Source organism: Vipera ursinii, assembly GCF_947247035.1.
Source record: "Vipera ursinii genome assembly, chromosome: 1".
In the NCBI taxonomy this organism is placed as follows: domain Eukaryota; kingdom Metazoa; phylum Chordata; class Lepidosauria; order Squamata; family Viperidae; genus Vipera; species Vipera ursinii.
In genome coordinates this window covers 26621304-26642162 of record NC_139512.1, presented here as the reverse complement: position 1 = coordinate 26642162, position 20859 = coordinate 26621304, and the positions used below count along the sequence as shown (strand labels likewise).

The 20859-nt window shown below is 40.7% G+C and overlaps 1 protein-coding gene across 1 annotated transcript in view; it reads right to left on the bottom strand.

The window, feature by feature from the left end:
• Positions 1-18616, bottom strand: part of DAAM1 (dishevelled associated activator of morphogenesis 1) — a 171626-nt gene extending 153010 nt beyond the window's left edge. Inside the window, exon 1 of the mRNA XM_083370178.1 lies at positions 18506-18616. The gene's annotated coding sequence lies outside the window, so the exon portion shown is untranslated. The remainder of the gene's footprint in view (positions 1-18505) is intronic.
• Between the last annotated feature and the right edge of the window lie 2243 nt (positions 18617-20859).

The following is a 20859-nucleotide window of genomic DNA, read 5'->3' as shown; positions in this document are numbered from 1 at the left end:
GGCCTACTGGGTGGGCATGGCTAGAGTGCGTATGGCCTACTGGGTGGGCGTGGCCAGCTCTACATCGTTGGCATCAAGGGTGCCTATGGGGGCCTGGGCAGGAGTGGGACAGATCTGAGGGTCTCTGGCAGAAGGAGGGTCTCTGGGCCAGGGCTAAGGCAGTGGGGGCCGTTCCCTCACTGTTTCCAGGATGGCTTCGCGGGCCGCATGAAACCACTTCGCGGGACGGATCCGGCCCCCGGGCCTTGTGTTTGACATGTCTGCTCTAATGCCTAACAGATTTAGGACATTTTGCTTTATATAAGAATGCTTTAAGTTCGCTGATCATGCAAGATTACTAAGACCTTCGAAGCTTTTTCAGAAGGTAGCACTGTAGAGAGGGTCTTCTTAGTAGTAACTCACTGAGTGCCAAATCTCCCCTAAAGATGTGCCAGGTTTTTTTTTGTCTGCTGTCCTTTCTAAGCCAGGCAAGATTTTATTTGCCCAACAATCAAACTGCTGTGTTTATAATTCTCATTATAATCAAAGAGGATCCCTGTCCTTGTCTTCAGCTGTTATGGTCACTTGTGCTTTAGTTTTACTTGTTTAATCTAGTTGGCTGCTAAGAGATATTGTCTATATTTTTTAAAACCTCAAAAAAAGAAGTATGGCCTTTCTCTCTGATCTCTTTCCTGCAATTCCAAAAGTACAGTAAAAAGATTTGGCCAAATCCTCCTAGACTGAAGCTAGAGGCCACTGGAAATGTGTGGCTGCGATTGTATCCTGCAGGTGTTGTCGCAACCTTGCCAACTTCTGCTCTTATCACTGGAAGCAGATAACAGAGGCTGAAAAACACGGAGAGGAAAGTAACACCAGCAATAACTGAGGAAGAGAGGAGGAATTGATACAGGACTGTAATTTGGGGGTGCCAGTCTCACAATCCTTCTCATCTAACTGCAAACAGTGCAGTTGGGTGAGATTTGAAGCTGCACTGCACCCATTAAAACATCAGAACGGATGATTGCTCTCATACCATGCTTGAGGCACTGAAATGAAACTAGTTTGACCAAAACAGCTTTTTGAAAATGAAGGACAGCCAAGTCAGACTTAAGACAGTATCACTTACAGTATATGCACCTAGTTAACGGCAAAAATCCAAGCAGACCTTTGAATTCAAAACTTTCTAAGTACACCACATTTAAATGCTCCATTTAAACTTAAGAGTCAGTGACTCAAATCAAAATTGCATTTTGCGCAAAGCTTATTAATGCTATCAGCAACACATGTGCTTTTTAAAAAATGCATTAAAAAACTGGGAAACAAAAAAAAAACTCCTAATCCGTGAGATGGCATTGCAAAGAAAGGTCATCGAGGTACTTTGTTTTGTCCTCCCTAAAAAGGAAGGAGGAACGCTTTGAAGCCAAAAAAAAAAAGTTGCAGCAAGTGGGATTTTTAGATTTGATTATTTTTGTTTATTTTCAGCCTTGTTACACAAGATAAGACTCAAGGTTTAGGAATTCCCAGAGCATCAAAACAGTTGGCTTCTTCTTCCTCTACTATTCAAGCTAAGTGTTGTGGTTTTATATTGCATGCAATCCAGCAGTCTAAATCAGTGAAAAATTACTAATCATTTGCTAAGGACAGAAATAATTATAGTTTAGGCATAATATTACAAGGCTACATTAACAGAACTATCTAATGGACCATTTTGATGCTCAATTTATATCACTCATTTATATTTTAGCACTTAGAATAGCTTGAACTCAAATTCCCTGCTAAAGCCCAAGATCCACTTCTAACTCCCAGTTCAGGTAAGGTAAGGTAAGGTGAGGTAAGGTAAGGTAGGGTAAGGTAGAAGGCTACTTAGTGTGACAGACTGGCCATAGCGCTACCTTTCCACAAAGACTCTGATACTATACCATCTTCATGGGCCAGTCAACACAAATTCATTTGCTTATGTTGAGAAAAATCTTGACTCTCGGTGTGTAATTTGTGTTTCAATGAGCACATTCTGCTGTGTAATTATCTATATAATGCAGACATATAAAATTGCTTTTTGAAACAACTCCTCCACTAGAAAGATGTTTATAATTTTCATTTTTTTTTAAAAAAAGTGCATATTAATAATAATCTTGATACATTTTCCTGACTTTATAGCAAGCAAAGAAACATGCGTTGATCAGCATTATCAAACTTGTATCCCAAGAACAAGTTTTACTTTAACGCAAGACACACTCGTGTTTTTAATTTTAAAACTGATGGGATACATTCCAGGAACTCTACTCCATAATAGATGGGAGTGAGTTATTATCTCAAGTGTTTTGAAGATAGTAGAGATTAAAATGTTCAGCCAACTAATCTGCACTAGGATGGCTAGAAGCATCTTGTGGATCTTCATCACCTGGCCTTAAAAACCTATCTGCCAAGCAGCTGGGGGATGGTAAGGGGAAAAAAGTAAATCAGTTGAAGCAGCACTGATAGGTTCAGTAAGGTTCAAAGGTTTCCAGAATCAAGGCCCAAATGATTCAGTACAATTTTAGACTATGGCAGGGGTCTTCAAACTTGGCCCTTTTATGACTTGTGGACTTCAACTCCCAGAATTCCTCCGCCAGGCACATTGGCTGAGGAATTCTGGGAGTTGAAGTCCACAAGTCATAAAAGGGCCAAGTTTGAAGACCCCTGGACTATGGAGTAGGACAGAGAACTTTATATAGCTTTCCAGCCCCTAAAACTGAGAATAGGGTCTCAAAATACACCAGGTAATCCTTTAAGGAACTTCAGAAAAGGGAGCATGAATTAGCAGAGAAGGTAGTTTTGAAGCTCCTTGCCATGTTTTCAGTGTCTGCTGGTTATCATGACAGGGCAATACTAGCTAAATCCCTAAATGTTTGAGGGACTCTATAGAGGCCATAAGAATTTCTAACAATTCTAGGAAGAGCCAGTATTTACAGGTATCTAGCAGCTGGAAATTGCTAGAGCAGCAGGTAAACAGCCTTGGCGGTAAGCCACTGAATGACTAACAATCAGGAAGAAGTAGATTTGGTGTCTGTGGGGGAGTGGGGAATACAGGCAAAGCAAACAACATAAACATAGCTCGCACAGAAATAGGTTATTTTGATCCTGTTACAGAAGTCCACGGGGTGCTTAGAATGCAAAACAATCTGCATTTGAAATGCCTTCCTTACCATTGCGTTCCTATGCAGTTACTCACCTGGGGCTTGCAAACATTAGCAGAGCTAACATTTCCTGGAAACATCACTAGTTGAAGAGACAGAGAGAATCAATCCCCAGGCATTCCATTCTCAAAATCCTGCATCTTTAATACATGTAGAGCTCTATCTACTGTTCCATATAGAAAACATTTACTATTGCATTGCTTATAAGGATCCCTCCACTACTGAGGACATTCAAAAACTAGTAATTAATTCAGGGATTAACAAGCTCAATAAATAAATGGATAAGTCCCTACTCACTTGCTTCAGTTTAGATGCAGATTCTGGGTACCATTCAAGGTGCTAATGGTCTTCTACAAAGCTCCTGGAATAGAACCAGGAAATTTGTTGGACTGCATCTCTGTAATTGTTTCCAACTCTTAATAAGAACCAAGTCAGCATGAGAGGAATCCCACCGATTAAGCAATGTCATTTTATGGGAAACAGGAGGGGTCCCTTCTTTGCTGCTACACCATCATTTTAAATAATATCCAGAGGTCTATTTGATGAACTCAGAGTGATGATGTGTATACCTTGGAAGACCAAGTTAGGGATAGATTTTCATGAAGAAAATCTATCTAAGAATTGGCACCAATTTAATGGCATGTAATCAATCAGGGACGCGGTGGCTCAGTGGGTTAGGACACTGAGCTTGTTGATCAGAAGGTCGGCAGTTTGGTGGGTCGAATCCCGAGTGCCGCGTAGCAGAGAGAGCGCCTGTTACTCGTCCCAGCTTCTGCCAACCTAGCAGTTCGAAAGCACGTAAAAATGCAAGTAGAAAAATAGGGACCACTACGGTGGGAAGGTAACGGCGTTCTGTGAGCCTTTGGCGTCCAGTCATGCTGGCCACATGACCACGGAGACGTCCTTGGACAAGCGCTGGCTCTTCGGCTTTGAAACGGAGATGAGCACTGGCCCCTAGAGTTGGAAACGACTAGCACGCATGTGCGGGGGAACCTTTACCTTTTTTTTAATCAATCAATCATATCTGATGTAAGTTTTAATTTTCTGCCTGTGGGTTAGATAAGAATGTGATGAGACTTCGAACGTGATTTTTGAACACTAAGAAACAAAGGAAGGCAGCTTCTATCATTTTAGAGAACTGACACACAAGATCTGTCTGCTAACCAATTCTGAATTTAAACTCTGGTCTTTGCTTGCAGAGCCCAGATGCTATTCTAAAGTAAATGAGATGCTGTATCAATGAATGAAGCATTATAATATATACTAGCTGTGGTTTCAGGGACCAAGTTAGGAATATCTTATTGTTTGGGTATATCGTCTGCACTACAAGAACAAAATCATAACTTTTTTGAAAGAGAATTGTTCCCTTTGTTGTCATCTAGATACTGTATACGAACCTATTCCAATACTGGAAGGAAATTCATTACTACCAAGTTGGGGAAGGCCAAGATGTATCACTGTTTAATGTACTAATCCCATCAGTCCTATTTCCTCAAACACACACATTGTAAACCAGTTTAGGAAGCTGGCTCTCTTGTACTCCTATGATGAGTTCTACATCAAAGAGTTTATTTTTATCCTATGAAGAACTTATGAATGCAAATGCTTCCAAGAAAGCCTCTATCTCTTATTTTCAATGATAGTCTCTGAGCTTGAAAGCTAGCAAAATAAAAGTTTCTGAGAACTCTCTTGTAAAGAAAAGAATAGCCCTTGACTTACATACATAATGGAACCTGCCCATAATGGTTGTAAGTCATGAAATTGTAAAGTCCATGTGACCGACCCAATTTTACGACCTTTTTTGCAATGATTGTTAAGCATTTAAAAGATCATTTAAAAGATTTTTACTGTAGGGGTAAAAAGGCATACACAACTGCAACCATAATAATTACTTATTCATCCAAAACATAAGCTCTTAAAAACAAAAGTAGATGGAGGGGTTAATTTGTTTAATCAGGCACCCTTTGCATTTCTCCAAATGTTTACACAGTGTTCTATAATTGCAGAAAAATTGAGAAGAAATGACCTAGATCTTTGGACATGGTAATAAGATCAGTGTTTATTATAACAAGAAACCACTAGTGCTTATTTCACTGGAAGTTATGTTCCAAATTTTTAGGGTCAGCCCAATGTATTATACTGCATAAGAAAAAAACAAGATTTATTTATTTATGGTGCATTTTTACTTTAGGTACAACTAGTTAACGTTGGCAATACAACGGCATTCTCCACTGTAGCTGAAAGAAGTTGATTAGCTTTGGAGTTGCAGAATACACACCATTTTCTCCATCATCTTGCTATCACTTTCCAGCAGCCATTATTCCTGCCACTTTAACTGCCTCACTCAGTCTAACAACAGCCCCAAGTACTGAAAAATACATAAAATTACTGGGCATATCAGCGCATTTTCCACTTGAGGCAGAATTTTCAATACTTCTACAAGTCTTTAAGCCCCAAGCAACATGTGATATAGGAACTTTGTATTTAATCTTGCAAATTCTCCATTCCTTCCTTGTCTCTAAATTCTCCCCCTCAGCCCTACTTACTTCCTTAATTTGCCATAAATTATATTCAAGAGCCACGAGTGTGCAGTGCATGTTGCTTGGATCATATTTGCTACCTCCTCCTGTGAGTTGACCCGAGAACTATCATAGCTCCATCTGGGAAGTGATTAGCATATCATGAAAACCAGGTGCTATGGCTTGTTCCTCCATGAAAAAAACAGAAAAGAAATTGCAAACAATCTGCATAATGTATCAAACAACCACAGAGAAACTTGTTTGTTATTGGTTGGCCAAACCTATGTATGAGAAGCCACAGAATCCGTAAACACCAGTTTATTCATAACCTGTATTGTGCTTTAATGTGACATACAAAATTTGATAGCCTTTTATTCTGTTCAGAATCCCAAGATTTTTTTTTAAAGCCAAGCTGGTAATCATAGATTTTATTTATTTATTTATTTATTTATTTATTTATTTATTTATTTATTTATTTATTTAAATTAAATTTATATACCGCCCTTTCCCGAAGGACTCAGGGCGGTTTACAGGGTATTAAAACAACCAGTACAAAAGTTAAAAACAAATTAAAAAAGATTAAATCATCCCTAAAATTTAATCTGGAATGTTATAATGAAATAAATCTGTTGTCTCCATACCCCACGCATTACTGCTTGTTGGAAATAAGATGGTATGCCTAGTAAATTGTTCGATATCTTCACACATTTCTTATAAATATGACCCATAACTTGAATTTATGCATGATTTTATGTAAAGAAGCTGCAACTGGCTGGGTACACACATCAGACTCTTAGATTCCAGAAATGTCAAACTCGTGACGTAACGTGACTTTGCGCAACGTATCAGGACTGTTTTGCCATTGCCGGCAATGAGGCGGGCGTGGCTTCCATGTGACACATCTGGCCCGCGGGCTGGCAGTTTGACACCCCTGGATTACACCAATACGGCTGGTTCCTACTCTTGAGCCTTAAGATGTAGATTACTAATTCTGTTATCCTACAATAATAATTAAATCACCATAAGGTGCGAGGCGGTGGTGAGGGGGTGTAGGAGAAAAATAATCTGTAGCATATTCCACCTTAGAAATCTCATCTTAAGCAAAGTGGAGAACCATCAGTTCTGCTAGCCAAACTATGCAAACCAGTGTTATTCCAAGGAGAATGCTCAGAAGAGAGGTTTCGGAAATTGGTCCCCATCTAAACATAACCCACGTACTGTTTGGGAGATGGGCTAAACCAAAGACTTGGCTGGCAGGAGTTCAGCATTCTTGGCCATGCTGGAAGACTGCAGACATAAATCATCCTGTTATATAATACTGTACACCAATAATATACATCACATTTTAAGAGATCAACTGAAAAAGGTCCCTAGCATAAAAATCTTTCAAAGTAAATTTCTGCAGTTGTAGAAACAAAGGTAAAAGATGGAGATGTTGCTAAATGAGTTACCATATAACTCTGGCCTCCGCTTTGATTGAGAATCAAAGAATTGCAGAATAAGAAATATAGCACGCTAAAAACTATATAGCCCATCTTTTCTATATAAACATAGGCTGAGAGAAAGATCTATAGAGAGACAGCATGTCATAACCAGGCTAATAATGTTCTCACACAGCTGTTAACAGATGATCATTTTCTGGGCAACTTATGGCAGAAAGGTACCATATCTAGGGAATCACATAACTATGGCCTTGCAACCTAGAATGCAGTTGCTTATTTCCTTTTCTGTCTGTCCTGGTGACGTAAACATAATGGGTAGTGATGAGTGACAATCTTATAGCATCACAGATATTTCCTTCTGAACAAGACTACACCCAGTTCCACCTCATAGCTCCACCACAGCTGTGAAGACCTGCCCCACTCATGGCTAGTAAAACAAGATATAATGATCAGCAGTACAAGCAATTCTTACTTTCCGATATTAAGCCTAAAATAACATATAAGGTTTCCAGGTTCTATGTGGTGGCATATAAAATCAGACAAAGAATAATTAAGAGCAATTGAACTTGTTTGACTAGGGCTGGCTAAAGAATTCTGGGAGCTGAAGTCCACAAGTCTTAAAGTTGTCAAGGTTGCAGACCCCTGGACTAGGAAATGGCCTTGTCTCAGCATTACCAGCTGGCATTTTTTTTTATGTCAGCTACTGTCAACTGTGTCTTTCTCAGATTTGTCAGGGATTCTATAATTCTACATTTTAAGTTAATTTTAATTAATAAATATGAAGTCTTTTAGCATATTAGCTCACATGGTGTGCAATTAGCTCACATGGTGTAAGAAGATGGTGGGTTTGTTGTCACTGTGAGCTGTTGGGGGGTGCACGAAGGGAGTTTTTCAGTTTTCTATTTTATTCTTGTTGATAAATGAAAATAAATATGTTAAGGGTATTTCAAGATTATTAACTTTGTTCTGTCTAGTTCTAGCAACTGCCTGCATAAGTCATCCTACTGTTTGCTACCTCTCTTATTGCCAAAAATTCAGAGGCAATGTACTAAATACAGCATTGTGACTATTCACCCACATCCTGAACAGTCCTTCCTGGCAGGCAGAAATTGCAAGGTAGAGATTCAGGTAGAGATCTTTCTCTATCCCCCATTTCCTCTGCTTCTCCTCCTTTCCATTTAAAAACCAAACAAACATGAAAATGACAGGAATAAAACCCAGGGCATTGCTTTTTTCAAACAATATGTTTTTCTATTTAGCTACGGTTTCTATTTCTAAATAGCAAGTCTTAATTATTTCTGATAAAACAGCAACAAAACCAGACTAATAATTTCTGTGGCCTTGTGTGGTTATTGATACTATATTGTGTGGGAACAACATTTGTCGTAATTAAAATGATTAAAGAGAAAATAAAGTTAGCCTTTTAAAATTAAGACATTTGGGCTCTTTATAAATTAGATCATGACCAACTACTTCTCATGGTTATTTACCAGGCCGTGTTTATGCAACTGGTCTGCATAAACAAGCAAAGCCCCATCTGTGGGATGCAAAGCAGCACACAAAACCACGCACCCTCCAGTCCACAGAAAAACCTCTTTCCACGCAACCGGTCCCTGGTGCCCAAAAGGTTGGGGACCTCTGGCTTAGGGTACACATTCAATCTGACTGACTGTTTATCTGTCATCAAGTCACTGCCAACTCTTACTGATGACAGGTTTTCTCCATAATGATCTATCCCTAATCTGGTCTTTCAGGTCTCTCAAGGGCACCCCGCACTATATATTTATTTATTTATTTATTTTATTGCATTTATATACCGCCCTTTCCCTGAGGACTCAGGGGGGTTTACAGGGAGTTAAAAATCAACCATACAAAAGTTAAAACCCAATTTTAAAAATATTAAATCAACCCTGTACTATTAAAAACCCCAATTAAAATGAATGTCTCCTCAGCCTGGGCCCGAGAGCTCAAAGAGCCAGGTCTTCAGGCCCCGGCGGAATGATCAGAGGTCGGGAGCAGTCCTCAGCTCCACCGGCAGCTGGTTCCAGAGGGCAGGCGCCCCCACTGAGAAGGCCCTATCCCTGGGTGTCACCCGCCGGCAATCTCTTACCGGCGGGACCCTGAGCAGACCCTCCCTGTGGGAGCGCACTGGGCGAAGGGCGTTTGATGCCGGCAGCAGGTGTTCCCTCAAATACCCCGGACCCAGGCCATGTAGGGCTTTATAGGTGAATCCATCCATCTTGCTGCTGGTCATCCTCTTCCTCTTTCTTTCCACCTTCATTAGAGCCTTTTCCAGTAAGATACTTTCACATAATGTACCCAAATAAGAATAGTTTAAGCCTGATCATTTGTGTCTCAAGGGAGAATTCTGGGTTGGTTGGTTTGATGATCCATCAGTTTGTCTTCTTGGCTTTCCAATGGTATTCTCGGAGGCTTCTCCAATCCCAAAGTTCAAAAGTGTCAATACCTATCTTGCTTCTTCAAAACAATTCAATCTACCATGAAGACAATTCATTCTACTGTGAAGATCATCAGTCCTTGGCTTTCTTATTATCTCAAGGGAGAGTCTTATTCAATTTTTCACTCATCCTTCTCCAAACTTGTCTCACTAGTAATAGAAATACAAATGCCATTCTTCATATGAAAATTCACAGCAGAAAAAAGACACACCTCACTCAGCATTGTATTGTAATTTATTTCCCAATCCAGAAGAACCAGATGGATTTCGGCAGGCAATATGGTACCCACAGGTCCCTCCCTTGACACCTCGCCCTAGTAGAATGTAATAAAATTTTAAAAGTATTTTATTTTTAAAAAGTGGCAAAATAAAATGCAGACCTTCAACATAATCATAATGTTATCAGGATACCATTAAACCTCATATAGCATCACAGGCTTTCTAGGAAAGTAAAAGTTATAGGTGGCTTCAGTTTTATACTTAGTTAGTAATCAGGAAGCCGAGTCATGGCAACAGGACTTCTTTTTTTTGGTTTGAAATGTTTCATTACTTTTATCCAGGTACGGTAGCTTCTTCAGCCTGAGGAAGCAACTTGCTTATTAGACTGAAGAAGCTACTTGGATAAGCAGTGAAACATCACAAACCAAAAAAGAAAATAAGTCCAGTTGCCATGACTCAACTTCCAGACAACTTTACCTGGATGACTGAGAATTTCCATGGGCTTTGTTTGTAAGTTTGTCCCTCCCCCCCCCTTTTGAAATTAGGATGAGCTAACGGGAGTATAGCTTCATCAATTTTTCTTTTGAGTTGGCTATACAGACGATCAATTCTACGTAAATCCACAATATAAGCCATTTTGTAAAAAAAGAAACCACAACATGCTGCAAAAATTGGAGGTGCAGAAAATAATAATAATAATAATAATAATAATAATAATAATAATAATAATAATAATAATAATTTTATTTATATAAATAATAAATAAATAAATAAATAAAAAATAAAAAATACCTCTCTTCTTGTAAACCATCATTTTAAAGCCATTTGTAAAGATGCTTCTGTTCCAAAAGATAGCTCATTTTTAGTACCATAGACTGAATGAGAAGAGCAGAGAAGGGGAACCTTGCTATATATTTTTTTTCTAGCTCAGGAAAACAACTCAGGATGCAAGAGAACAGGTAGAGACTGCCAATACAGTAACTACTAGTAACTGTTTGGAGGCAGAATGAGGGAGAAAAGGAAAATCGAGCAGACAATTTGATTTATGGTGGGGAACTCAAATCCACTATATCCATCTCCCACAAATCTAGTTTTCTCCAGTTTTTAAGGGACTAGATTTTCCTTAATTAATGTTGCCTGTACTGCAGTCCCAACACAACTGATGGACAACAAATGCAGGAAATATTGTATTAATAGTAATAGTAGTTATGGTGGTAGCAACAGTAGCAGCAGCAATAGTAATGCCACCTTAATGTATAGCTAGGTTTGTCAAAATCAATGGAGTAAAGTATCATAGTGCATGTAGAGATAGTAAGGCAGAAGAAGGAAGATTAGTTGAAAAGGAAAGGTTAGTTTATATACACTACAGTATAATCTCTGCTAATCATTAAAGCAGCTTTCTTCCATGTGAGCCTGAAAAGGAGAGATGGGGGGGGGGAGAAACATGCCACTACTTCAAGGAAGACAATCATTAAACTATGGAAACGTCTAAATGGTTCATGGGAATGAAACTCCATTCAGCATCAAAAATGATATTTCACTGGAATTGTTTACCTACAGACCTAAAGCCCCACTCTCTCTTGGGGGGATTCAGATTGAGTTTGTTTTCCCCCCATTTGGACCCTGTGTAGTGGGTTAGCATTTTTGCTGCAAAATCTAGCCCAGGAATGAGATGTATTGGCATTATGAGCATACTGATGATACTAAGTCCCATCCTAGCAGATGACATTGCTTAGAAGTCACCTATTCCATAGGTTTCATACAGATGTTAGGAAAGGACTGGAGGGATCCCTGAGGTACTCCACAAAGTACAAGTCCCTGGGCAGATTTCTTCTTTACACTCCACCAACTGGTATGGCCCCTTAGGAAGAAGAACCACTGCAAAACAATACCACCCACACCATTTTCAAGGAGGTGAGCTGGAGGAATACCAAAGCTGAGCATATCAAAAGCTACTGAGAGATTAAAGAGAACCAAGAGGCATCTCCAAGTGTGACTAATGCAACTTTCATGCTCTGCCTTGGCCTCAAATTCAACTGCCAGGGCTCTATTAATACAAAGGGAAGCTTAGAGACAGGTCCAAAATTACTCATTAGTAGTTGAATCAAGCCAAGACTTCTTCAGCAGGAAGCACATCACAGCTTTTTTCATAGATAAGGGAAACATTTCCTCAAAGAAAGATTGCTTACTGCTGAAATTCAACCTTCTGCCACCTTCTGGGAACTCTTCACTAAACAGGAGGGCTGAGATCCAACTGAAAAGTGGGGGAACTAATACTGCAAAGAGCCCTATCCACTTCTTTCACAGACTCAAATTGAGCCTAGATCACCTCACAGAAGGACACCCCAATCGTTTTGATTGGATTGGAATACTGCAAAGCACTCAATATGGGTTGTTCTTGAAGACCATCTAAAGTTACAGATGGTACAGAAGACAGCAATGTGAGCAGTGATGGGAGTGTCATATTATGCTGGTGTGTGCCCACTGCTAAAGTGGTTATCAGCTTCTGGGTGCAATTCAAGATGCTGATCATCAGTGCTTTTTTTGTATAAGAAAAAGGTGCTGGAACTCACACATGTCATACAACCCGCCTTGCCTACCCTACAAGGTTCCATCCAAAAACGGTGCCGGAACTCCGTTCTGAGTGTTCTATGAGAAAAAAAGCCCTGCTGATCATCATCTATAAAGCCCTTAGTACCTGGTTATTTGAGGGTCCACTTTGTTTGCATTTTTTCTACCCATCTGGTGAGGTCAGGCAAAGTGGGCATGTTCCAGGTCCCATTAATTAAATAGTGGGACTTTGTGGGACTCAGGAAACATGGCTTCCCTGGTGTGGTACCTGCCCTCCAGAACAGCATCCCCCAAGATTTGTACAACTCCACAATCTTAATGGTGTTCAGAAAAAATAATTGAAAACTAGTTGTTCTTGGGTTAGGGCAACTATGGATCCCCCATGATTTTGTTTTTTTATTGGCAGTGTGTAGTCTTCTGATCAATTGTTTCTATGTTGCTTCTCTCTGTTAATTGAGAGCCAGCCAGAGTCATTAAGGAGTTGGATGGCCTTGAAATCAAACATTTTCACTGGTGTCTCATCTCATGTCAGAAATGCAGGAATTAGAAAGGACAAAATTAATTTAAATTTAAAAAGAATAAAAACTTTAATAAAAACATAAATTTATATAGCTCTAGCCCAATGCTGGCCACACTGATGGCAGGAATATTTCCAAGTAGCAAGTCATTCTATTCTCATTGATATCTAACTCCATTAGAATGCTGCAATAATTCTTCATACCAGATGTTCTTACCGATTGTGTTTTCCTAAAAGGGAACAAGTCACATTCAGCAAAGTGACAAACTATTTTCTTTTGCCTTTTGATTTGCCATTGTGTAGGGCAGAATATGAGCTCTTTCCAGTGTCCAATCAGACTCAAAATAGAGCTTCCTTCAACGATGCTCCAAGCATATCCTCTGCCACTTCATCTCTCTCAGTAAACCTAAAAGTTAGTTCAACCAAAATTGAAACAATGCTCTTACACCGGGATTACAGATTTTTTTTCACAATTATCTTGGGAAACGGCAATGAAACATCAAAAAAGACTTTGAATGTTGCTCTTACTATCTGTAAAGAAGGTATGGGGTACAGAAAAATCTTAGAATGTTGTCATACCTCATTCATTAATCTGACCGGACCAAATTGTAAAGTTATTCCTCTGTAGAACACAAGGAACATTAACACTGCAGGCATAGTCTAATACAGTAGATAAAGTCATATTTCAGTTTCTATGGAGATACTCAATCATCCAGGTCTTGGTTGTCCCAAATATGCTTTTTTAAAAGGCAATTGGACTTCCTTGTTTTTCTTTGAAGATGTTTTGCCTCTCATCTAAGAAGCTTCTTCAGCTTTCAGAGCTGAAGAAGCTTCTTGAATAAGAAGTGAAATGTCTTCAAAGAAAAACAAGAAAGTCCGGTTGCCTCTTGGAAAAGTACCTACTTCACCATAAAAAGACATTTGTTGGTAGGGGTTGGCACATTCATAGTCTACATTTTTTAACTCTTTCAAAAACAGAATGTCAGTAAAAATAGAGCCCATGTATAAATTTTTCTCTCCCCCCCCCAAAAAAAAAGATTATAGTACAACTGTTTACCTGAACTGGCAATTGTTTTCTCCATAGACTCTGACTCCAACCTCTTGCTATCTAGATATACGGGAATCATAGTACCCAAAATTCCTAGCCAGCTTTTATCCCCACTTGATTAGAAGGGCAAATGCAGCACAATTGAAAGGTAGCAGATTAGAGAAAGCTGCTTAAAATATTTTCAGTATTTGGCAGTAGAACTATGGCATTATGCATGGTGAAGATATACATTACCAACTAATTAATAAGATCTCTCCCTAAAATACCGAATGCTTACACGTTGCTCTACCTAGGCAAAGAGGTGTGTGAGAAAACAATTAGGTTGTAAGTATATGGTCATACTACAATTCAGTCTTAAAGCCAGGTTAGTTGGTACGTTTATCTAATGTTACACCAAGGTTCAAATGTCATTTATTTAAAATATTTATATAGCCGCCCATCTTATAACCAGCTTGGGCTGACACCATGTTGTAGTTTAACATAATCGCCCATTCCCACAACATGCCAAAACAATGAATGGGTTCCTATGACACATTGAATCACAAACCACCCAATTACATTTCAGCCTAGTCTACAGGTAATGTGTTGTAAAAAACTAGTGAAAATGTTGCTCAATAGACTGCTTGAAATCTCTGCAAAACAGCCCAGCAGCCTGTTGTCATTTATCTTATGCAAATTCCTGGACTACAAAATGACAATAAGAACAGTTCAGTGACAATGTGTACAAATTAGACACTTTGCACTTTGGTCCTGTAAAATTACAGGATTTAGATATTTCAGTTTAGGGGGGAAAAATTAAAGCAACACAGCAATTACATGGATAGCTCTATGATTGAACTACGTCCTTCCTAGCTTTTCTACTGTACAGATATGAACCAAAATTAGAATTTCATAACACAAATCTAATTTGGAATATTCCCTCATTCCTTTATATATTTTATCCCACAGATTCAGAATTCCTTACCTGCATAGCTTTCAGTTAAGAGTGATGTACCATTTTACAAAAGCACTTCTTTATTCATTTATTTTGTATTATGGGCTGCCCACTTCACTAGATCCAATCGCATTAAAATCATCATTTCCCAACTATAAAATCAGTATACAATTGTAAAACGTGATCCCCTAAAACCTATAAGCATGAAATCAGCAAGAGTAAAATAGCAGTCAATATTTCTGTTCCGCCAACCGGTGTTTTTCAACCTCAGTAACTATAAAATGTGTGGATTTCAACTCCAAGAATTCCCCAGCTAGGAAACACTACCGCAAAGCTTTGATGAAAGAGAACAGTCTGTCAGTTTCTGGAATACTAGTAAGGCTGGAACTATTCTAACTTCTGAGAAAAATGTCAGTTTCTTAGATGAGATCCTTTATCCTTTATGTAAATTCTAAACTAATGGCAGACAGTTCAGAAATTGAGATTTTACATTTCCAGAAATGTTTAAAACTGGTGGGATTGTGATCAACAGAATCAGAGAAAGGTGGATTGGATTCCTCTGTAGGAGTAAATCCAATGTTGTGCATTCTATCCCTGAAGCCTAAAATACTGAAATTTCCAATCAAATTAATAAAAACCAAAACCACAGAGTTAACATGAGAATTCATATCAGCTGACATAGTATTGAACTGGGTTGTGACCTGAATTTCAAAGGCTAAATTAATTTCCCAGCTAATCTGAGATGATGAAGGGATAAATTGCCAACCCTTTGTTCAGTTGCCCATAAAGATGGGAAATTGTCAATATATAATTCCCCGGGCTGTTGGATCCAAAAGAGCTAGGTAAAATGTAAACATGTTTTAATCAATACATCTAAGTTAGTATCATTGAGCCTTGGCTAACACCTTGTCCAAGTGAAATAGCTACATGTCAACTCAAGAGCAAGGATATGCACCAATTTTACAAATTAGCCATCTAATGGCCAACAAATTGAAATAACAATGTAGCAAAGGTACGGTACAATGAAGATTAGCACAAAATTGCTGTCATTTGAAGCAAGGTAGATACAATTCATCACAAATAGGTGCAATGCCTTAATAATGTTCAGTTTAGTATAATTTTACTTAGAAACATTTCTAAGTCATTGATACAGAACAGGGCACAAAACAAAGTAGATACATTTGTTTCAGCCTTATCCATCCTGATGCCCTTTCCACACAACAGACACTGCATGTGGACATGTCAAAGCACACAATGCATCGCTGCAAAATGGCAAACCACCTTTTGTTACTACCTCTGCATTTTTCTTCTCAGCTTTCACCCGAGTTTCAGAAAGCTCCTCACAACTCCTGCATGAAGAATAAAGCTACAGCATTTTTTTAAAAAAGCCCACTGTAATTTTGCAATAGGCGTAGAGCAAGCGTGTTAGCATAGAGTGGGATTAGGAAAGGAAGAGGAGGGTAAGGAAACACCCTGTGCAATTAAGGCATCTCGTGCCTGCCTACGCTACTGAAGATTTTCTCGTTTCTATGAATGCAACAGGGGAACCCACCCACACCTGTCACTAAGGAATTGCCAGCCACTTCTTTCTTCACTGCTTCCCAAACAGAGCTGTTGTGCCTTGGCAAAACTTACACTATCCTGTTTTTAACCTAATCCTCTCTTATTAACATCCACTTCTAACTCCAAACTCCAAAGAAAGCTAAATAGGCAAGCTCCCAAGCCTCAATTATACAACAAAATAAAGCTGCTAACTTAGGATGTGTTCACATTGGTCAATCTTGATTCAAAGAAGTCCTTTTACATCACAAGACTGGGCTCCTCCCCCACTCATACCTTCACCTGCACCCCATTTTTCCAGAGACTGAAAAACAGACCATCGCCAGCCACACCCTTCCACGGTTACCAGGCAAAAGTGGGAGCTAGGAAACCCAGATCTAAGGGGGGAAAAACAGCAATGCTTCAACAGCATAGGTAACCATAGCAACTCGATTTCTGATGCCCCGCCCCCTCCCCTGTTGCAGACAGCGTCTCCTTCAAAAATCCTCAATCGGCAAAGAGATTTTATTACTGCTGCAAACTAGAAGGCACGTTCACACACTTGAGAGAAAATAGGCATGTGCACAATGGCTATTTTCTTCCTCTGCTTGTGGAGCAAAAGCCACTGGCCAGCCGACCCCTTTTAATGAACCGGAGGAACGAGGGAGAAGCTCCCCCCTGTAGGGTCCAAGACGCTCAAACGCACCCACGGGGGGGGGGGGAGAAAGCCAGCAAGAGACCCCTAAATAGAGGGAGGAGCTGGGTGGGAGGAAAATGGAGACCAGGTGGCAGAAAAAGGAGCAGCAGTTTCTGCATCTTCCACAGGGGAAAAGCCCGATTACCTTGTCTTTTTTTTTTTCCCTTGAAAAAAACAGAAGCATGGATGGTCTTCCCGCAGGATACAGATGAAGATTATTGGCTCCCCCCCCGGCGCCCCAAATCCCCAGCAGGAGTCATAGATTTTTTAAAAAAATCTATTTTCAGAAGAGCTGTACGGATGTACTGATGTCGCTTTCCGAAATATATTCGAAGTATTGGTTCCGCCTTATTTTGTATTTCAAAAGCCGGGGTGGTTTCCACGCCTTTGGCATTTCAGTAATGGTGCGAGCAGGCAACCCCGGGAGAGCCGTTCTGCACGTGTAGCGGATCCAGTCACCAAGAATACGGGGAGGGGGAAAGGGGTTAGCAAAAGGGTGCCACGAGCTTAAAAGAGATCGCAATACACAGGACGGCGAGCATGCATACCGTCCACCCAAACACGCACCAAGTCTCGTTGCGGCAACGTTAAGCCACGACTTACAACGCCTCCCTTTAGTCTGCTTGTTCAAATGCCTTCGCGATAAGCCGGCAGAATCAAAACTCACTCACTCTCTTTCTTTCCCTCTCTCTCTCTGGCGGCTTTGAACCCGCAGCAATGGGGTGTGTGTGTTTAAACAGCATCAACAAACAACAACAAAAAGTGTGTGTGGGAGGGGAGATAATGGTAAAGGCGCTTTTCAAGCCGATCTCTTTCGCGGCGTATCCAGCCCGACCCCATTCAGAAAGAAAGAAAGGCTGCAGCCGGAAAGAAACGGGGGGGAAAGACATTGCACCTTTTGTTACACTCCCCGAATCGCCCCCCCACTCCCAGTTCTCTGGCCTCTGGCGCCGATCTGTTCGGGGAGCCATACAATTCCGGGAGGCGAAAAGGGGCGCAGGGATATTTCCAGGAACGAGCGCACACACAGCGACGCCCATATTCTCCCCTGCAGATCCTACCTCTCGCTGCCAGAAAAGGCGTTTAAAGTTTCTCTGCCCCCTTTAAACCTAAAGACCCTTTCCTCGTTTGCAGACTAGAGCGCTTCCCCGCTTAGCCCAGCTTAAAATCTTACAAGCTCGGGCGTCCCTCAAAAGCCGCTTCTCCCGACACGGGGATCAAAGAGAAAGCCGTTCAAACTTCACCTATTATTTTTCCCCCCACCCCGGAAGGTAACTTTAGGTTCCTCCATATCGCGTTAACCCAAGCCGAGCCACCATCTGAAAACGGGCCCTCCGGTTGGGCATTGATTGCCGCCTGCAGTGAGCGGGGGGGGGGAGGAGAGAGGGAAGCAGGGACCGCCTTACCTGAAGCCCCCGTGCATCCTTTCTGGAGCCGCCGACGCCGCCCGCTCCAGTTCCCCGCTCTGCTTACAATGGGTGCTAGCTAGGCAGGCTCGCTTCCTCCTCCGCCGCCGCCGCCGCCGCCAGCAGCAGTAACTCCAGCCTCGCTGCCTCACAAGCCCGCAGGTGACATCATCGCCTTTTGGCCTGATAGGATGCAATGTGAATCTGGAACTACGTAAGGGAGGCTCGCACAGAGAAAGCCTCCTACCAGCCTGCTGCCTAGTGCGCCTCTGGGAGATAGAGTCCGGACCGAGTTGTTGGCCATAGGCTGCTGTATGCCAAGGACTATCTTTCCCAAAAAGCCCTGCGCGCCCCCACTTTCTCTGCCGGTTTTTTTTCCCCTTCTTTTTTCACCCCGGCTCGAGTTATGTTCGCGTTCCCTGAACCAAAAAAAGCCGCGCTCAATATATTCAGCCGGGCGGGAGGTCTGGGATCAGCGACGGAGCTGCGAGGCTGGCGAGATACACCCCTTGGCCATTCGCTGCTTTTCCCTGCTTCCCTTTTGGTGGATGAGGTGATTTGCAGTACGGTGAATCGGAAGGGCTGACTTTGAGGAGGTCGAATGGTACTACAAGTCCCTTTTCTGAATTTAAGCCTCGCTGGAGTCCTCGGTGCTAGTCTTTCAGTGAACGTAAATACGACTCAAGTATACGTGATTTTAGACACATGCTTGAAAAGTTTCAATTTGGAATTTATTTTGTCTAACTCCTTACTGGGACCTAGAGCAGGAAACATTATCTTTCTTATTTTATTTAGGGTAAGTTTCCAGAATCTGGCATTTGCTTTTCTGATTTAACTGCATAGTGGCTCTTTCTGTGCACATTGTTGACTGAGTCCTAGGCCCACTCCACTTGGGGCTTTATAAATAAGACCCCTTGATCCTTTTTACCCGTCACCAGTGCTTTTTTTGTAAAAGAAAAAGGTGCCGGAACTCACACATGCCATACAACCCGCCTTGCCTACCCTACAAGGTTCCATCCAAAAAAGGTGCCGGAACTCCGTTCTGAGCGTTCTATGACAAAAAAAGCCCTGCCCGTCACTAATGTTCAGATCTCGTCTTCAAAATGTCTTTCCCTGCAGCGAATGAAATTGATTAGCATGATGTCCTTGCTGTGATTATAGCATGGATATATGAATTTGCAAAGGTAACTGTCAACCACCAATCAATAAGATTAGCCCTTGGGCAGAGCAAAAACAGGCAGAGATAATCAATTGGTGCACAAAACTCATTGATGGGCAAAAAGGGAACAAGAGCCTTGAAACCAATGAAAAACCAGTGACCTCTTCAGGCATTGGTGAATTGTATGCCCATTTGGGACTCATATAGAAGGTGTTGCAGTAATCCAAATTGGAAGTGAACAAGGCATGAATGACCATGAGCAAGGCTTCTGGCCTAGGAAAGGATGCAATTCATACACAGCATGAGTCTGTGCAAAGACCTCCTTATCCATGGCCGCCACCTGCTATTCAAGCAGGAGCTGTGAGTCTAGAAGGACCCCAGTTTGGTCTACTGGTTAATGCACCTGGCTAGAAAGTAGGAGATTTTGAGTTCAAGTCCAGCCTCAGCCATGAAAGCTAGCTCGGTATCTTTGGACCAGTCACTCTGTCTCAGCCCAGGTTGTTGTTGGGAAAATAGAAGGAGGAAGATATATTCGATATGTTCACTGTCTTGAATTATTTGTAAAAATAATAAAGCTGTGTGACACAAATGATATAACTAACTACATAAATAGCACACCAGCTCAGTCTCAGGAAATGCCATCAGAGACAAAGGCCAGTATTGTGGGTTGCAGATCAAAATGGGAGGAGATCATCAGGATTTACAGAGAAAAAGACACACTTAAAGTCACTTCAGTAGAAACTATTTGAAGAAATGTATGCCAGATTCACCCAACAAAATTTGCCATGGTTTGTTTTGAACACGATTAGCTGAATAAACCATAACAGCCTCTTCCACAGTAAATCATGGTTTAACAACCACAAATCCAAGATAAGATTTGTTGGTTTGTTTTGGATGCTGGGTGAATCAGATCACAATACTCCAGGCTCTTTAGCCACTACAGGGTAACACTTCTTCTCACTGAATGTATGGGATGGTAATTTTTTGCTCCCCCACCTTTTATTATAATTATTGGTACAATATATTATTTCAGTGCAGATTTTAGTGAAGTAATGTTTAACAGTATGATTAAAATTATTAACATTCTATTTAAAAAGTGCTGAAAATAAAAAATTCTATCAGTGTAATTGCCATTTAGGACATCAATATTACAAGCATAAGATTATTTAACTTTTTATGCAAAGTTGAGTAGATA